The 19,895-nt window shown below is 42.1% G+C and overlaps 1 protein-coding gene across 4 annotated transcripts in view; it reads right to left on the bottom strand.

Moving 5' to 3' along the window:
- Window positions 1–19,895, bottom strand: part of MYLK4 (myosin light chain kinase family member 4) — a 291,340-nt gene that overhangs the window by 68,249 nt on the left and 203,196 nt on the right. The gene's annotated exons all lie outside the window — the stretch shown is intronic.

The following is a 19,895-nucleotide window of genomic DNA, read 5'->3' as shown; positions in this document are numbered from 1 at the left end:
CCATATAATGCCCCATGCAGGATGTCCCTCCCCCCATATAATGCCCCATGAAGGATGTCACCCCTCCCCCCCATATAATGCCCCATGCAGGATGTTCCTTTCCCCCATATAATGCCCCATGCAGGATGTCCCTCCCCCCATATAATGCCCCATGAAGGATGTCACCTCTCCCTCCCATATAATGCCCCATACGGGATGTCCCTTTCCCCCCATATAATTCCCCATGCAGGATATCACTCCCCCCCCATATAATGCCCCATGCAGGATGTCACTTGTCCCCCTCCATATAATGCCCCATGCAGGATGTCACCCCCCCATATAATGCCTCATGCAGGATGTCCCTTTCCCCCACCATATAATGCCCCATGCAGGATATCACCCCCCTCTCTTTATAATGTCCCATGCAGGATATCACCCCCCTCTCTTTATAATGCCCCATGCAGGATGTCACCCCCCATATAATGCCCCATGCAGGATGTCACCCCCCCATATAATGCCCCATGCAGGATGTTACCCCCCATATAATGCCCCATGCAGGATGTCGCCCCTCATATAATTCCCCATGCCTCCATACATAAAAAAAAATCAAATACTCACCTCACTCCTCCTCACCTGCTGACGCTGCTCCGGACTCCAGTGTTGCCGGCGTCATTCCACTCTGCGCTCCTTGTGATGGCTCAGGGGAAGGCGCGGTGGAAAGACATCACCACACCGTCTGACCTGAGACGTCACAGGGAGCGCACAGCAGGAAGACAGCGGATCTGCGGAGGCAAGGGGAGAGGTACGTATCCGGCTGCTGGGGCCCTGAGCAAGCGGGGGAGAAGGGCGGGCGCTGGCACCGCTCTCCTCCACCCATTGCCGGGCGGGGTGCCCGACTGCGAGTGGGCCCCCTGCCTGCTCAGGGCCTCGGCACTTGCCCGGGTGTGCCGGGTGCTGACGCTAGCCCTGCTCTGATATGTCCTGATGTTAATACATCCTTTCTGCTGCGATGCTCTCATTAGACATTGGACATTACCTTATAGCCACAATAGGATAACTGGGATAGTATAGGATGACTCCTCCCCTGCAGGAGAGGCACATACTCCTGGCAATTATTAGTAAGGCTCAGGCCTTAGTTCCAGCATGTGAAAAAGTGAAAAAAGAAATATCTATACATCCAACAGCGTTCCCTGAAAACCTGAACTCTAGTGCCAGGGTCTACCATACAGATCTTTCTCAGGCCCCCTTCACACGTCAGTGTCTCCAGTACATGTGATGACATATTTCACATGTCCTGGAGACACTTATACACATACACCCATTATAATCTATGGGGCTGCAACACATGCAGGGATCGCCTGTTTGTTACACAATCCCTGCCTGTGTTGCAGGAGTCTAACAGCCGTGACACATGCAGCCGCAGCGGATCAAACATAGATGTAGAGCACGCAGCAAATACTCGGCGACCACCTGAGCGTGCTCGATTAAAAGGTTAAACGAGCACGCTCGCTCATCACTAGTTACAATTTTTAAATTGTCTAGGAAAGTATCTATTAATACAATACAATATGTTACATTTTTTTATAATCAATAGTTCATATTTTATTGTTATTGGAGATGAGTGTATAGTTTGAAATTCAAATTCACAATATTTGCAAATCGCAATACTGAAGAGCCTCTAACTGCCCGGAAAATACATGTATAACACTCTGAAGTCTCCTAGGTGTGTATTGAACCCAATTTGAACACTGCAATGAAAACACTGCCTTTTCACTGTTTAAATTACCTCAACCTAAATAGGTAGGTGTAAATGGATGGAAAGCAGTGGTAACCAGCAACCTATTTGATCACAAACTACAATTTCACACTTTTAGGCTACTTAAAAGATATAAACAGTCCAATAATTATCACTTTTTGGGGGCAGGTGCCTGCCTACCTAATGTTTAGACACAGGCAGTGCAAACCGAACAAGCCGAGGCAAGGTTGGATTTCAGAAAGGCAGATTTTAAGGGACTCAGAGAAAGGATAGGAGGGATCCAGTGGCTGGATGTCCTTAAGGACATAAATGTCCAGGAAGGAAGGAAAATTTGGAAAAATTAGATTTTCAAAGAACAGTCGTTAACATTCCCTAAAAGAGGGAACAATAGGAAGCATATAAGGAAACCAGGATGGATGAACACAGAACTTAAACACATGCTAAAAAGGAAGAAAGAAATGTTTATCAATTGGAAAGAGGGAGGCATATCTATAGAAGAATATAATGCTGTCTGCAGAACCTGTAGGGCACGCATCAGATTAGCTAAAGCTGATAATGAATTAAGTCTTGTAAGAGATGTCAAAAGCAATACAAAAGGATTTTGGGGGTATGTCAAAAGTAAATGAAAAGTCAAAGATGCTATAGGATTTTAACATGATGAAAATGGTAAAGTGGTAAAAAATGATGCTGAGAAGACAGAACTTTTAAATTCCTATTTTGCATCTGTTTTCTCTCAGAAAGTAAATGTAACATCAACTGATCTTCACTGTACTATTGAAGGAATAGAAGAATCCATACTATCTATAAACAGAAAGATAGTGAGTAGTGATGAGCGAGCGTGCTAAACGAGCACACTCAGGTACTCGCCGAGTAGTTTTGGCGTGCTCGGCATTTCAGTAACAGCCGTGACACATGTAGCGGCTGTTACTGAAATGCTGGGCACGCCGAAACTACTTGGTGAGTACCTGAGTGTGATCGTTTAAAGGGTTAAAAGAGCATGCTTGCTCATCACTAATAGTGAGGGAATACTTAGCTAACATAAATGAATTCAATTCTTCAGGTCCAGATGAATTACATCCTAGGGTACTGAAGGAGATAGGAGTGGAAATTATTGAACCACTCTCCATAATCTTTGAAAATTCTTGGAGAACAGGAGAAGTCCCATAGGACTAGAGAAGAGCGAATGTGGTCCCTATCTTCAAAAAGGGGAAGAAGGTGGATCCAGGAAAATTATACGCCAGTGAGCCTTACTTCTATACCAGGAAAGATCTTTGAACAAATTATTAAACAACATGTATGAAAGTACCTTTATAAGAATGAAGTGAATAACCAGAGCCAGCATGCATTTATAACTAATAAGTAATGTCAGACTAACTTAGTTTCCTTCTATGACAGAATCACTGACTGGGTGGATCATGGAAATGCAGTATAGTATATCGTGACTTCAGCAAAGTATTTGGCAAAGTATCTCATACCATCCTTATTGAAAAAATGACCAACTATGGAATGGACAAGGCAAGGTGGATTCATAACTGGCTTAGTGATCTGACCCAAAAAGTAGTCATAAATGGTTGTACATCCAGTTAGAAGAATGTCTCAAGTGGGGTACCACAAGGCTCTTTACTGAGCTATGTGTTGTTAAACATCTTTACCAATGATTTTGATGAAGGAATTGAGGGTAAACTGATTAAATTTGCTTATGACACAAAACTAGGAGCGATAGCTAATACTAGAGAAGAGATAGAGGATTCAAAAAGATCTAATTAAACTGGAACTGCGGGCAACAACTAACAGAATGGTTTTTAACAGGGAGAAGTGCAAAGTTCTACATCTGGGCAAGAAAAATGAAAAAAACATATACAGAATGGGAGGAATAGGGCTAAGCAACAGCACATATGAAACAGACTTGGGTATACTAATAGATAACAGACTAAACATCAGTCAACAGTGTGATGCAGCAGCAAAAAAGGCAAACACAATTTTGGGTTGCATTAACAGAAGCATAGAGTCCAGACCATGTGAAGTACTTATCCCCCTCTACTCCTCTTTGGTCAGACCTCATCTGGAATACTGTGTCCAGTTCTGGGCACCACATTTGAAAAAAGACATAGAAAAACTGGAGCAAGTTCAGAGAAGAGATACCAGGATGGTGACCAGTCTGCAAACAATGTCCTATGAGGAACGGGTAAAGGATTTGGGAATGTTTAGCTTGCAAAATAGAGGACTGAGAGGAGACTTAATAGCTACCTACAAATATCTGAAGAGATGTCACACTGTAGAGGGATCAGTTTTATTCTCATTTGCAAAAAGAAAGACTAGAAGCAATAGGATGAAACTGAATTGGAGACAATACAGATTAGATATTAGAAAAAACTTTTTGACAGTGAGGGTGATCAATGAATGGAACAGGCTGCCATGAGATGTGGTGAGTTCTCCTTCAATGGAAGTCTTCAAACAGAGGCTGGAAAGACATCTGTCTGAGATGGTTTAGTGAATCCTGCATTGAGCAGGGGGTTGGACACGGTGACCCTGGAGGTCCCTTCCAACACCAACATTCTATGATTGGTTTCCACACGGGTAGTGGATTTTTTCCCTGCTTGGGGATTATCAAGAGCTTTGTTCTTTGCTAAATTAAGTAGCGATAGCTTTTTCACAAGCTGTTCAAAAAGTATCCCTTTATTTAGGGAGGTGTACTGTTTTGAATGTCAAGAAGTAATGGCATAAAATATCCCTTTTTGGAATCAGCAACAGGCTTGCTTTACAAAAAATTTATTAACCAGTTAAAAACACTTTTTTAACAAACAGTCCAAAAAGGGCAAGAAAAGGCTAGCTCAAAGTGAACATAACCACCATCTTCCTCGAATGGGTATTTTTATGAAAGAAATGGTCTACAATTAAATTCAGGACGGAAGCCATGCATGGAGCGTGAGTTACTTTGCTCGACTATAAGACTGCCAGAAGATTCGATGCATAATCACTCACAACAATATCGAGTTGTAGTTCATGGGAAGCTAACCGACGAGCTAGTGAGTTGCTGCTTCATGCACAGCAGCATGTATGGCTTAAATCTTTGAGACTTTCATGCTGTAAAACTGCTTGGTAGTGTTTTGCATGAGCAAAATGAATGAGGTGTTTTGTAGAATCAATGATGTCTCCTGTGCCTGTTGGGAATGAGGTCATGTCAGTTGAGCAGGATCCAGAAGAGGTGTAGGAGGAGACCGTGACCACCTTTCGGCTGTGGAAACAGACATAACGCCACAGTCTTCACCCCCTGTCCCAGATGCAGTTGTGCATCGTTGCTGCTAAAAACATTCACCATGTGAGCCTAAAAACTAATGTTTTGTCCCTGCCCATAGATGTTGCTCCAGGGATCTACAGTTCAGTACACTTTACCTGTCAAAGACAAGTTGAGAGAGTGACCTATGTTCTCTTGAACATAAGGACAGAGAGCGAGCACCCTTTTCTGGATGAAATAATGGTGGTTGGGTATTTTCTAGAAAGGCTGAGTACAAGCCATCAATGACATCATGGATATTTTGCCAGAAGGAGAAGGCATACTCAGAGTACGACATGCATTAGTGGTATGTGACACCGGCCAGGTATTACTTGAGAGATCAGATTAGCTGACAGAAAGAAGAGCGTGGCGAAAAAGTAGAGGACGACAACTACAGGCTTGCTATGACTGCTGGCTGACTAGACTTTGCCAAAAGAGCATGTGATGTCATCTCATGTGCTGATGGAGAGCTGTAGAATCTAGTATATAAGAGTCGGGATGTAATTTTCTCATTGCAAAGCCTACTGACTGCAAAAGAATTGTCTGGCAGCAATGTACAAAAGTACACCCACACTCCCCTGATGACCTCACCTCCTCGGCACCCCTTGGCTGGTTCCCAGGTCCACCACACAATTATCATTACCATTATCATCTTCATCCCTGATTCGGCTGACATTTACAATTGTGTGGCAAATGGCTTGAGCTCCTTGCCCCTCCCCCTCCCCCTGACTAATTCCCACCTCAAGATTTGCCCTGGCTCAGAATGCTACTAACATGCCAATTCCCTTAATAACAGGGCTTGCAGAGCCAGTAGTACAGCTTGGCAATAAAATCATGTTCTCCATCTCCTCCAGCCCTATGTCATCTGAGAACAAAGTTCTGAGTGTTCATTTCTTCCAATAAATCAGCTGGAAGAAGTTGTTCTAGTATAGCATGTTCCTTAGCCACCTTGGTACTGTGGGCTAGGTGACTTAGTGCAAAACATTGACGGAATAGAAATATATCTATGCATAATATTAAAGGGAACCTTTCACCATGAAAATGCAGTATAATCTGTGGGCATCATGTTATAGAGCAGGGGGAGCTGAGTAGACCAATATATAGTTTTGTGAGAGAAGATTCAGTATAACTTGTTTGTTCATCATTAAAACTTCTGCTTTTACTGGGATTTTCAGTCCAGTTGGCGGTCCTAGCGCTAGATGTACTTAACCAGTTAGATCATAGAAGTCACAGATTGTCAGAGAGTCATGTCAGGGTTGAAGGCATAGTCAGATGTGATGTGTTGTGGTTCAGAACTGGGTAGTCATCGAGAGGCAAAAAAAACCACAGATGAAGTAGAAACACCATCTGAAGTCCACACCAGAGATAAAACATGGAAAGTCAAAAGGTAGACAACAAATCCAAAGGGAGATGCAAGTAGCAGATACAAAACATGACATGTTGGTCAAACATGGCGGCAGAAATCAACCTGGAACTAGACACATGATCCAATAATGGCAACCGAGTCAAGAGTCAGAAGACCATTTCCTGCTTTAAGCAGGCCACCAGGACTAATTACCAGGATTAATTATGCCTACTTGTCATGGTAACTAGACAATTATGTGCATGACATCATCACTGTGTTCCAGTAACACAATTTTCTCACCAAAGAGTTGAAAATCTGGAACAGAGAGATGTATGTAACACATACATGATATACATGTAGGATCATTTTAATAGGACACAGAAGAAAAGCCTTCCTCTTAAAACTAATGGTTTTACAAGTGTGAAAATAATTTAGATAAGTGAATGGCAGACCAGGAGTATCATCTCCTTGGCGTGAAAGGACACAAAAAGGAAATCAGAATTTCAGTCCACACTACACCATATTAAATACCATATACAAATTGTATGGCTTAGGTAGGATACGGTTTTAGATGTCTTCATATGTGAGTTTAAGATATAGGAAGTATACGGTAACATTAGGAAAACACTGCTCCATATGATAAGTACCCCCTGGAACTTCATGAAAGAAGGTTTATCGCACCTGCTTCTTCCAATCAGTCACTGGAAATGACAGCATATTTCACACTTTATTGGTGAAATTAATACTCAGTCACAGAATTCATGGACGCCTACAGACTATCTGTTCTCAAATTAATTAATCCTTCAGCATAAATATTGAAGTGCTCAGATGTCGCTCTGTAGTTCTCAGACATTGCCCTACTCTACATGGAAACTTAGTGTGATTATAATACAACACAAACATAAGAATAAAATGTACTACAGGGGTAAAACGCTATTAATCAGTTCCACGTTAAATACATAGATCTAAAAGATGCTTAACTGGGTCAGCACTGGTTATACAAGAATCTGTCAATAAAGAATGTTTTTTGCATAGTCCTCTCCAAGTGAGGCCAATACTTCATGAAACAAACTGTGAATCAGTGACACTAGTTCAGCCAGTATTGCTGAAACTTGGCACATATATGTCTCTAGTCAATTCATAAATGCTTAAATACATACAATAATAAATGATGCATAATACCTATAATACAGTATACCTGTAGAGAGCTGGAGTACTCTTAACACGTTTGCTGATTCACAGAGACCACAACCTCCCAATGAAGTCTTGGAGAGTAATTTAGACAAGAAATTGCTGCTTGCTCAGGAATAGTATTTGCGATGCTATTGAAATATATGTACCAATTATTAACGCATCACATTAGCACTGTAGTGTTATAAATGAGAGCACATAGAGATAGATAAGTAAAATGGTAAATTATGTCACTACACACACATCAAGATGATGAGTCTTGTAGCACAATATCCAATGCTAATTTAACCGAATGGTGGTATGGTAGTCCAGAGGTAATCCACAGATAAATTTGATAGTAGTCCTCCGAAAATCCACAAGTGGCTTTGAGAAGACTGTAGAAAAACCATTATCTCACCCTATTGTGCACTATTATACCCTAAACTCCATAGCATGGATCTTCATTCTTCCCAAGAGAAGAATTATCGTAGCAGAGTATCCAATGCTTGGTGATTTATGAGTTTAATTGAATGGTAATATAGATGTCCAAAGATAATCCACAGATAAATTCTACAATAGCTCACAGATAATCCACAAGTGCCTTTGAGAAGACTATTGAAGAACCAATTATCTTAATGTATTTTGCCCTATTAGACACTGAATTTCATAGCATCCCTCTTCATTCTTTGCTTGGGAAGAATCTGTGGATGACTCTGGAATTTATCTGTGGACTATATTTGGAGTACAACACCACCATTCAGTTAAACTTAGTCCACAAGTATTGAATCTTGCTGAGTGAGTAGTAACACCATTTACTGATGTTACTATTTTACTTGTCCATTCCTATGTGCTCTCATTGTTACCAATACTATGGTTACAATGTGATATGTTAATAATTGGTATCTAGTGCCTTGAAAAAGTATTCATACCCCATGAACTTTTCCATCCACATTTTTTCCCACCCCACCCACAATCTTAAATATTTTTATTGGGATTTTATGTGATATACAGTATCAACGCAAAGTCGCAAGTATTCAAGTATTATTGAAATGTAAATAAAATGATACATGATTTGATAATTATTTTAACAATACAAATCAGAAAATTGTGAAGTTCCTTTGTATTCAGTCCCCCCTGAGTCAATACTTTGTAAGACCACCTTTCACTGTAATTTATTCTTTTGGGGTATGTGTCTACCAGCAGCACATCTCATTACTCTTTGCAAACTAGCTCTAGCTCAGTGAGATTAGATGTAGAGCATCTGTGAACAGCAATTTTCAAGTCTTGCCACAGATTCTCAATGGGATCTAGGTCTGGACTGTGACTGGGCCATTCAAACACATGAATATGCTTTGATCTAAGCCATTCCATTGTAGCTCTGGCAATATGTTTAGGGTCATTGTCCTGCTGTAAAGTGAACATATGTTATGCACACGCCCGGACTGACTGGCGTGTGCGTGTTTATGTAGTGATTCCACTGTGCCATGAACCGGAGAGTGCCTGGAGGGGCGTAACTAAGTATCTGCCCGATCCGACCAAGGTCGCACGACGGCATACGACGCCAGTGCACCAGGGAGGAACCGAGCAGAGGAACCAGGGTCTACTCCAGGTCAGACTCCGGACACGGCTGTTGACCCACACCGGGGAATACAGGAACAGGCAGACTAGAGCACAGGCTGGGTAGGGTCCAGTACAGACTGGGAGACAAATTCGAAACCGCAGACGCGGTAGACAGAGCTGAGCAAAGCGAAAACCGCAGACGCGGCAGACAGAGCTGAGCAAAGCGAAAACCGCAGACGCGGCGGACAGAGCTGAGCAAAGCGAAAACCGCAGACGCGGCGGACAGAGCTGAGCAAAGCGAAAACCGCAGACGCGGCGGACAGAGCTGAGCAAAGCGAAAACCGCAGACGCGGCGGACAGAGCTGAGCAAAGTGAAAACCGCAGACGCGGCGGACAGAGCTGAGCAAAGCGAAAACCGCAGACGCGGCGGACAGAGCAGAGCAAAGCGAAAACCGCAGACGCGGCGGACAGAGCAGAGCAAAGCGAAAACCGCAGATGCGGCGGACAGAGCAGAGCAAAGCGAAAACCGCAGACGCGGCGGACAGAGCAGAGCAAAGCGAAAACCGCAGACGCGGCGGACAGAGCAGAGCAAAGCGAAAACCGCAGACGCGGCGGACAGAGCAGAGCAAAGCGAAAACCGCAGACGCGGCGGACAGAGCAGAGCAAAGCGAAAACCGCAGACGCGGCGGACAGAGCAGAGCAAAGCGAAAACCGCAGACGCGGCGGACAGAGCAGAGCAAAGCGAAAACCGCAGATGCGGCGGACAGAGCAGAGCAAAGCGAAAACCGCAGACGCGGCGGACAGAGCAGAGCAAAGCGAAAACCGCAGACGCGGCGGACAGAGCAGAGCAAAGCGAAAACCGCAGACGCGGCGGACAGAGCAGAGCAAAGCGAAAACCGCAGACGCGGCGGACAGAGCAGAGCAAAGCGAAAACCGCAGACGCGGCGGACAGAGCAGAGCAAAGCGAAAACCGCAGACGCGGCGGACAGAGCAGAGCAAAGCGAAAACCGCAGACGCGGCGGACAGAGCAGAGCAAAGCGAAAACCGCAGACGCGGCGGACAGAGCAGAGCAAAGCGAAAACCGCAGACGCGGCGGACAGAGCAGAGCAAAGCGAAAACCGCAGACGCGGCGGACAGAGCAGAGCAAAGCGAAAACCGCAGACGCGGCGGACAGAGCAGAGCAAAGCGAAAACCGCAGACGCGGCGGACAGAGCAGAGCAAAGCGAAAACCGCAGACGCGGCGGACAGAGCAGAGCAAAGCGAAAACCGCAGACGCAGCGGACAGAGCAGAGCAAAGCGAAAACCGCAGACGCGGCGGACAGAGCAGAGCAAAGCGAAAACCGCAGACGGGGCGGACAGAGCAGAGCAAAGCGAAAACCGCAGACGGGGCGGACAGAGCAGAGCAAAGCGAAAACCGCAGACGGGGCGGACAGAGCAGAGCAAAGCGAAAACCGCAGACGCGGCGGACAGAGCTGAGCAAAGCGAAAACCGCAGACGCGGCGGACAGAGCTGAGCAAAACGAAAACCGCAGACGCGGTGGGAACAGGGCTCTGTTCACACGGAACAGACTAGAAGGGAAAGGCAGAACCAGATACCCACAGGGTACTTGCAGAGAAGTAACGAGTGGACCACAAACTCACAAACGGAAGTACAGTGACAACGAGCAGGAGTTAGGTACGAGTTCAGACTCTGCAGAAAAAGGAATGGAACGGACATAGAGGCAAAACAGGTAAAGGATAGGAGAGAGTTCAGACAGTAACTGAGTGTACGGAGGAGACCGACACTGCAGCGGGATACAGGAGCGGGTCTGGGAATACGGCCCCCAGAGAGGCAGGACGAACAGGCAAGGAGCGTGTTCAGACTGGCCTGGAAATACAGCCTCCAGGAAGGCGGAACGAACAGGCAAGGAACGAGTACAGACTGCAGGTTAAGGTACACAGATAGGACACAGTACAGACACGGGAACTGATACCGCAAGGCAGGAGAGATAGACAGGACTCAGTTCAGACACGGGAACTGATACCGCAAGGCAGGAGACAAAGACAGGACTCAGTTCAGACACGGGAACTGATACCGCAAGGCAGGAGACATAGACAGGACTCAGTTCAGACACGGGAACTGATACCGCAAGGCAGGAGACATAGAACGGGACCTGGCACCTTCAGAGTGAAAGCACACACTGAATGAAACACTATGCTCAGGCAGGGATAGATGGGAGCAGCTGAGCTATATACCAGGTGACAGACAGCAATAGGCTGAGGACGCACAAGGGGTGTGACCCACAGCAGGTACAAAAAGCAGGAAGTGATCAGGCGTCACCCTTAAGCAGCAGAAACAGACACAAACAGACAGCATGGAGGGAAGCCAGAGAGACATTCTGGATTGGAGATCAAGTGCGCGCTCTTGCACAGTGGGAGATGGACCACCATGCAAGGACGCCGCCAGGTATGTTACAACATACACCCCAGTCTCAAGTCTTATGCAGCCTCTAACAAGTTTTCCTCTAGGATTGCCCTGTATTTAGCTCAATCCATCTTACCATCAACCCTAACCAGCTTCCCTGTCCCTGCTGAATAAAAGCACCCCCACAGCATAATGCTGCCACCATGATGTTTGATGGTGGGGATGGTGTTTTCAGGGTGATATGGAGTTTTGCATTTAGCCCAAAACATTCTACTTTGGTCTCATCTGACCAAAGCACCTTCTTCCTCATGCTAGATGTGTCCCCAAATGGCTTTTTGCAAACTGCAAACAGGACTTCTTATGGCTTGCTTTCAAAAATGGCTTTCTTCTTGCCACTCTTTAATAAAGGCCAAATTTGTGGAGTATACGACTAAGGCTACGGCCCCACTATCAGTATTTGGTCAGTATTCGGTCAGTATTTTTTCTCAGGAGTAGGAGCCAAACAAGGAATGGGTCATAAATGCTGAATTGGTGCACTTGTTTCTATTCTACCTTTTCTCTGATTATTCCTCATCTGGTTTTGGCTCCCACTCCTGGGAAACAATACTGACCGAATACTGACCAAATACTAATAGTGGGGCCAAGGCCTAATAGTTGTCCTGTGGACAGATTCTCCCACCTGTTCACAGCTGTGGATCTCTGCAGCTCCTCTAGATAGACCATGGGCCTCTTGACTGGTTTACTAATTAGTGCTCTCCTTGCTTGGGATCCCAGATTAGGTGGACGACCATGTCTTGATAGGTTTGTAGTTGTTCTATACTCCCATTTTTGGATGATGGATTGAACAGTGCTCAGTGAGATGTTAAGAGCTTGGGTTATGTTTTTAGAACCTATCCCTGTTTTACTGTTCTCCCCAACTTTATCCCTGACCTGTCTGGTGTGATCCTTGGTTTTCATGATGCTGTTGAATCCCTAATGTTCGCAAACAAACCTCTGGGGCCTTCACAGAACAGCAGTAGTTATATGGAGAATAAGGTACACAGAGGTGACTAAATTTACTAATTATGTGATTTCTGGAGGCAGTCAGTCACCCAGATTTTTTTTAGGTGTATCTGACTACAGGGGGGTTAACACAAATGCACGTCACAATTTTCAGCTTTATATTTTTAAAATATTTATAAAACAATGTATCATTTCCTTTATACTTCACAGATACTTGTTACTTTGTGCTGATATATCACATAAAATCCCAATAAAATACATTTAAGTTTGTGGGTGTAACGTGAAAAAATATGGAAAAGTTCACAGGGTATGAATACTTTTTCAAACCACTGTATATATTGTTTCTCTGATTGAGATCACTTTTTGAGGATTTTTTTTTATTACAAACTTATTTAAGGTTATGGTTTGAGGAACTGACCTTGTTGTAATTTCTGATTGGATTTGATATGCCTAGGTGTTTATTATTATTTTCCCAGTTTGTGTTCAGTTAAAAATCAAAGTCAAAATCTGCATGGAGTTTATATGCTTTCCCTGTGTTTCACAGAATTTTTTCCATGTACTCTGGTTTCCTCCCACACTCAATTAATACAGGTTCCTCCCACAGTTAGTCAATTAGTTTCATTTGAAATTATCCACTATATCCTCTGTCTAAAATAAAGAAAATAGATTGTGAGCCCCATAGAGGACAGGAACTAATATGAATGCTGACAAGCTCTCTACAGGGCTGTGGACTTTACAAGCAATGTTAGACAAAATATAAATTAATGATTGTTTGATACTAAAGCATATGTCTGATTGCAGGTGATCGATTATATTATGCTTCACATACAACAGCGTTACTTAAAGAGGTCACCCACTACTTTTTGATTGATGACTTATCTTTAAGATAGGTCATCAATGTCAATGTCTGATCGGCTGAGGTCCAACACCCGACACCCCCGCCGATCAGCAGTTATTGGTGTCGGCTGTGGCCAGAAGTACTCACTTGCGGAGCTGGCCATCTTCTGCTAGTTGCTGAGGCTTGGTACTACACATCTGCCTCTTATTCAAATCAATAGGAGGCGGATGTGTAGTATTTCACGGCGGCCACTATCTGAAGACGGCCAGCTCGGCAAGTGAGTACTTCTGTCCGGCGGCCGCCGACACTGATAACAGCTGATCGGTGGGGGGGCCGAGTGTCGGACCCCAGCCAATCAGACATTGATGACCTATCGTCCAAAAGTAGTAGACAACCTCTTTAACAGGACCTTTGCATCTCCAGGTGTCAGGACCCCAGCATCACCCACATACACAGTGTAAATCACTGGCAAAGATGTGCCAGAATACAACAAAATGTAATATATTCTCCCCATCTGTAATTTGTATTTACACAAGCAATCCTATTTCCAATAATATCTGGGCAGTACAGCTGCAGTTGAACTCTGGAATAATCCTAACACAGGACATTGGGATTCATGTAAATCCAGTGGGAACAATAGTTGTCTGTTCCTTTTTACATCTGACCAGAGAAACAGTATTGAATTATTCTCTAGTCTGATTCCTACTTTTTCAGAGGTGATGAGTGCAATCGCACACTTTCCAGAGGACAAAGTATGCCTGAATAGACGTCAGTTTACTAAGTAGCCTATCATGTTCTCTCATAATGCGTTTGGGGAATGTGCTGCCTACACACTCACATCAATCTTCACAGTGCCTTAGATAGTTCCACTATGTTCCAAAAGGATTATATTTGAAAGTGTTATGTAACAGCAGTCATGAAGACTACAAAATCACAAATTAGGAGAAGAACTGGAGCAAGCTACAAAACCACAGAGTGCAAATAGTATATATGTCTTGACAGCTTTTCAAAAGATAATAGAGGTGGATCTAGTCTGAGACAATGATTAAAAAGCAATTTAGTAAAGAAACTTCCATAGTGTAACTCAAAATATATGAAATCATTGGCTTTCCTAATTTCTGGTATAATTATAATACTGTTTCATTAAGCTACATTAAATTAGTGTAACCCGTAAACCTTGTCTAACTTCCTTTTGGATATGTATTTTACGACCAGGGAACATATGCCACAAGCTGCCTGGACATTAATATATTTCAACGGTGCATTGGCAGATAGCATTATTGGGTAATGTGGCTGACGCTGTGTCTGCCCAGTCCAAATGGAGTGACAAGGAGAACTATGTTTAGCAATGAAGTAGAACTCAGCAGGGAGAAGTTTGATTCAGCATCATTGCTGTAGACAAGACAGGCCATGTAAAGTGCTTTGATTTAGTATTAATTTTTAATTGTCATGGGTTAATCTAATAAAACTTCAGCTGTCAGGAACTATATGAAACATTTTTGGCCACTTGAAAGAAAACCAGTTCAGTCAGTCACATTATAATCCCAGGTACTCAGCTACATATAGGGTCACAGATGAGATCCCATTTCCAAGGTTACACATGCCCTTCAAGTTGTGTATCAACTTGTTACACGTTGTTCTTTCATATTCATATTACGCTTATGTAGATATCACATCTCCCTCAATTCCTAATCTAGATCAGTCTACAATTAAAGGGGTTTTCCAATCTCATAACTTGATGGCATATGACTAAAATATGCCAAAAATTTATAATAAGTGGGAGTCTGACTCCCTACCTCTTGAGAATGAAAATGATGCCCTTCTGATTTTTTCTACGTACAGTGGCTCTCTGCCACCCGACTGTGCAGCAAGCTACTTCCAGTCACATTCACTTCAATGGAATGACAATTTTGCAATTTACCTCTTATCAAAGAGAGATTTTTAATTGCATACTTTATTGCTTTATGCCTAAGTTAACAACCAACGTTGCAGTCAGCAGTAGCAGCTTTCCTATGTTAGGACATGCACTTGCAAGCTCTTTGTTTTAAAGTTTGCAGTCACTCCTCTGAAGCCCACCATATTGCTGGATCTGGCCGGATAGAGCCCCTGCACACCTCTATTGCTATAGAATGAAACTGCATCTGCTTGAAGCATAGGAAAGCAGACAAATCAGACCGGCCATCAAGCCATGCTGCTAGTCTGAATTGTCAATCTTCAGGAGTGCTCTGCTCCTTGCCAATCAGGAAGCCATGAGGCAGGGGAACAGTGGGCTCCTGAACACTGAATATAAGTATACACCTTTAAGCCAGCATGGCCTTTTTCAGGCTGTGAATGTTCAAAGTGGCTGATGTGTCGCTTTATATTATGCCCTGTTTATTCAAGTATAGATTAACCCTAGAACGCATACCTGGGGCCTCGCAGGCCCGCCCTGTTAATTGTTTTCTATTTTCTGCAAGATTACTTTAGTTAGAATTTTGAAACTCTAGGTATTCCTCGGGTATATAGTTGTTTGTCATTTTTTTTTTAGTTATTCCACGTTATTTGCACATGGGCCTAAAAGGCCCCAGGTATGTGAAAAAGTAGATTTTTATGGTCATGCGTTCTAGGGTTAATACAGCTACAAAATATTATTCACAGTGCATTGGACTCTGTGGGTTTCTGAAAGACAATGAAAGGAGATATTGTAATTCCTTACTCAATAAACTGTCCTTCAACTGTGACTCTGAATAGTAGTCATCCGATCATGAAAAATACTATCACTCAAAATATAGAAACAAAATACAGTAGATTGCAAATACAATTGGTGTGGATTTCATTTGGCACACTGTAGAATTAAATACCGAGACAAAATTATACTGAGCTGAATTTGTCTCAAGGTTAGGAATGATATTAAATCCTGTCCATTCTAAAACTCGATAAACACAGAAGAGCAAAAAAATAACATTGAAAATATGAACCGTTTGCAATGCCAGTAACTAAGCATTGCTGATTTCCAATTTAAAATTTAATTTCCATTCACAAGTGGCTATTGCTGCCTCAAATGAAGATATAAGTGTATATCATTGATATTATAATTGATTAATTCTTTCAAAACAAAATTGCAATCTATTTCAGCTAGGCCAAAGGTAAGGCCCTTAGCTCTGGTGGGTTGCCTAAAGAAGTTTATATCAAAAATTAATAAGTCACCATCTACATAGGGTTATCTTCCAGGCCATGTCCACTGGTAAACGTTACCTACCACACTCTATGACTACTATAGTAGTTCGACTCACATATGCTTATATTTTTTGTCAAAGTGGACCATAAGATTTAACCACAATTCTTGCTATGAGGCTGAAGCCAGCAGAAACGCATCCATTAATATCAGGAGGGTTTAGTCTGTGGTCCATTGTACATTGCAAAATGAGAATTGAGCGTTTTGTCTGCTATTGTTAAAAGGTTTGTTTGGTTGGCTGTGCCAGAAGCAATCCAATAAAAATAGGATATGTTAAACATGTAAGGTTTTTGGGGTTTTTTTTACAAGGGAGTCTGTATCGGGCATGGTGGTATTCAATGGGGACCTCTAAAATTTATTGGAATAATTACAAAGTGCTAGCCACTTTAAGACCTTTTTTACCAGTATTGATCCAAAAATATATCGGGAAACAGTGGGGAATCTAATTGCCTGCTGTTTCCTTGCTGTTTCCTTACAATAGCTGTAGCCTTGTGCCCCATAAGCACAATATAGATTATTTAGTGACCGGTATTCTGCTGATAGCATCTCACGACAGAGTTTAATATGGAAACGGAGAGGAATATTAGAATGTGAATAAAGTGTAAACTTTATTGAAATTAAAAAGTTAAAATATCAATGTGAGTGTATTTTATAAAAATACATCTACTATCTCCTTGTAATCGTGCTTAGGTAATCCTGGCAATTATACTTAGGTAAGGCTGCTATCCAAGCTAATGTGTTATGCTCAAATATCTAGATTGTCATACGCTGCCATTCCACTCATAAACCCCTGATTTATTAAAGTCAAACAATTGTCTAAACTCTAATCAATTCCAGTGGTGTACGCTAATGTGAATTCATAATAGATAGTATTTCAATACCTCATGTAAATAGCCTCTAAGGATAACAATGGACAATTCTGAATATAACATCCAATATTATATAAGGTAATAGATTATGTCATAGAACACAGCTCTGTAAGCAATGCCCTGCTATATTAGCATAATTAGGAATACTGTATACGACAAACTAGTGAATTATTCTGTTGCGGATCTTGCTAAAATGTGAAACCTCAGGTATGCTCTGTTTCCCATGAAGAATATTTCTGCTACATATGGATGGGAATTTGAAAAAGCATCATACTGTAAATTGCTGAGAATTTAGGATGTAAATGAGTCATGTGTCAGCATGGTCTTATATGCCGCTCTTATTAAAGGGGCTGTCCACTACTTGGACAACCCTTTCTCAATTACTATATTTCTCCATGTAAAATAAAAAAAACCTGTACTCACCTCCGATGCCTGTGCCGTTCCAGCAATGTCAGCGCCGATCTCCCATGACGTTGTTATATCACGTGAGCACTGCAACTAATCAGCGGCCGCTAATGGGCCACTTCACTCTCGCTTCATTCAGACGTAACTGACATCCAGATTGGGTGAAAGAGCAGCACCAGCTTTTACATCTTACGGATGTCAGTTTCACCTTAAGAAAGTGAGACCTATTAGTGGCTGCCGATTGGCTGTAGGGCTCATGTGACATAATGTCATGTGAGCCCTGGGAGATCTGGTGCCAACATAGCTTGGATGGCGCCATCATTGTAGGTGAGTACAGGCTGTTTTTATTTTACATGGGGTAATATAGTGTTTGAGAAAGGGCTGTCTGAGCAGGGCACAACCCCTTTAAGACTCTGTTCACACATATGTGGCTTTGCGAGATCTGTCTCGTCTAACAACAGATTCCAATTATGTTGACTTATGCCTTATTTGTGCTTCAGTATTTTTGGCATTTTATCAGTATTTAAACCAAAATCTTGAGTGGCTCCAAAACACAGAATAGGTGTAAATCTTTCCATTCTACTCCTGATTTTTGCTTACAAATACTGATGAAAAATACTGACCAAATACTGAACGTGTGGATACGTGCAGATAGAGACCTTTCAGAGTTTCGTCGTGCTGCACACTATTGTCATAAATGTAATGGAACTGCTGAAGGAGGCAGTCTGAACTTAGTATAACTATTACATTTGCAAGTACATTTAAAATACCATGAGCAAAGACCCTAAATATCTTCCTGGTACCGAGCTGTCACATAGTAGGACATTTCAGCCGAATTCCTGTTTACATAGACATGTGGAATAGTATCTTTAACTAACAGGTGGCTTGTTCTGTAAAGCAGCATATGTCGTCTTTACCGAGTCCAAAAAGCATCTGCCAGCAAGAGATTTAAATAAAACAAACAGGGATTTAGTCAGCTTTGCCGTGAAAAGAAAATAGAGAGTGGAGTATAGGTAACTAGTAAGAGAAAAACCTTTCTTCATACAAAATGAAAGCTCTATGGGGTAAATATTTACAAAAAAAATTGCAGTTTATCAAAGAATCCATGAATCTAATAATGTAATGCTGCCATTCAATACTCACTTCACTAAATGCCCAATTACATGAGCAGATGATATGTCACATATGAACGCTAATGATTGAGCGCGCACGATAATTGCTTGTCAAACCGACTGAATGACAAGTGATGAAACTCATTAATTATGCAAATAACTGTTGCGTGTTATCAAACATACAACTAATAGTAGTTTGAAACAACATTGTTTTGTGTAGTCATGAACCGTTTGATAGAAGACTTGGTATTATTAAATAGCAAAAAAAAAAAAAGAAAATAAAGAAAGTAGTGAAATGATAATATTGTAGATAGATGGAGTGTAAGTGCTTATCTATTTGATTGTGTACAGTTGAAAATGTATGTATATCTGCTTATGTCAGTGTAAATTTTAAAATATGAACAATCTGTATCATGATATTAAGAAAACAGATGCAATAAAATAATAATATGGATGATGTAAAACAAGTGGGTTACACAGAGATGTTGGTTAGTACAAAGAGCACAAGGAGCATGAGATTACACAAGCAATTCTCTTTATGTGTCAGTGAATAAGGCAATGGTTGGGACTGAATGATAGCGTGATACCATAATTAATCAGTTTTCATAATTCTGAATTTGGATACAAAATAGGTAGCAGAATATGCACTATATGTATCAATTCTGTGTCAGCCTTAATTTGTTTTATTCTAAATGTATCTGATTTTGCATTTTGCTTGTTAAATTTGTCACGTTTCACCTGGAGAAAGTGTAGTGCCTTCAGTTGGGTTAGTCTGCTGGTGGTGTGTTGGTGTGACTTCACTGCAACCTTTAAAAAAGTTGCATTTCATAAAAATGGCAAAAAGAACTAACTCCATGTCCTATTGCTTAACACAAAAAAAAGACAAACAATAATGCCACAAATAATTAAATGTGGAAAAAATACATCACACATGGCTTGAAAAATGTAAGCCTATGCAACCTTTTATC

Source organism: Phyllobates terribilis, unplaced genomic scaffold (genome assembly GCF_046119375.1).
Source record: "Phyllobates terribilis strain yellow unplaced genomic scaffold, ASM4611937v1 Scaffold_4__5_contigs__length_816908805, whole genome shotgun sequence".
Lineage (NCBI taxonomy): Eukaryota > Metazoa > Chordata > Amphibia > Anura > Dendrobatidae > Phyllobates > Phyllobates terribilis.
Note: the sequence above shows the minus strand (reverse complement) of the source record. Positions and strands in the feature narration are given on the sequence as shown.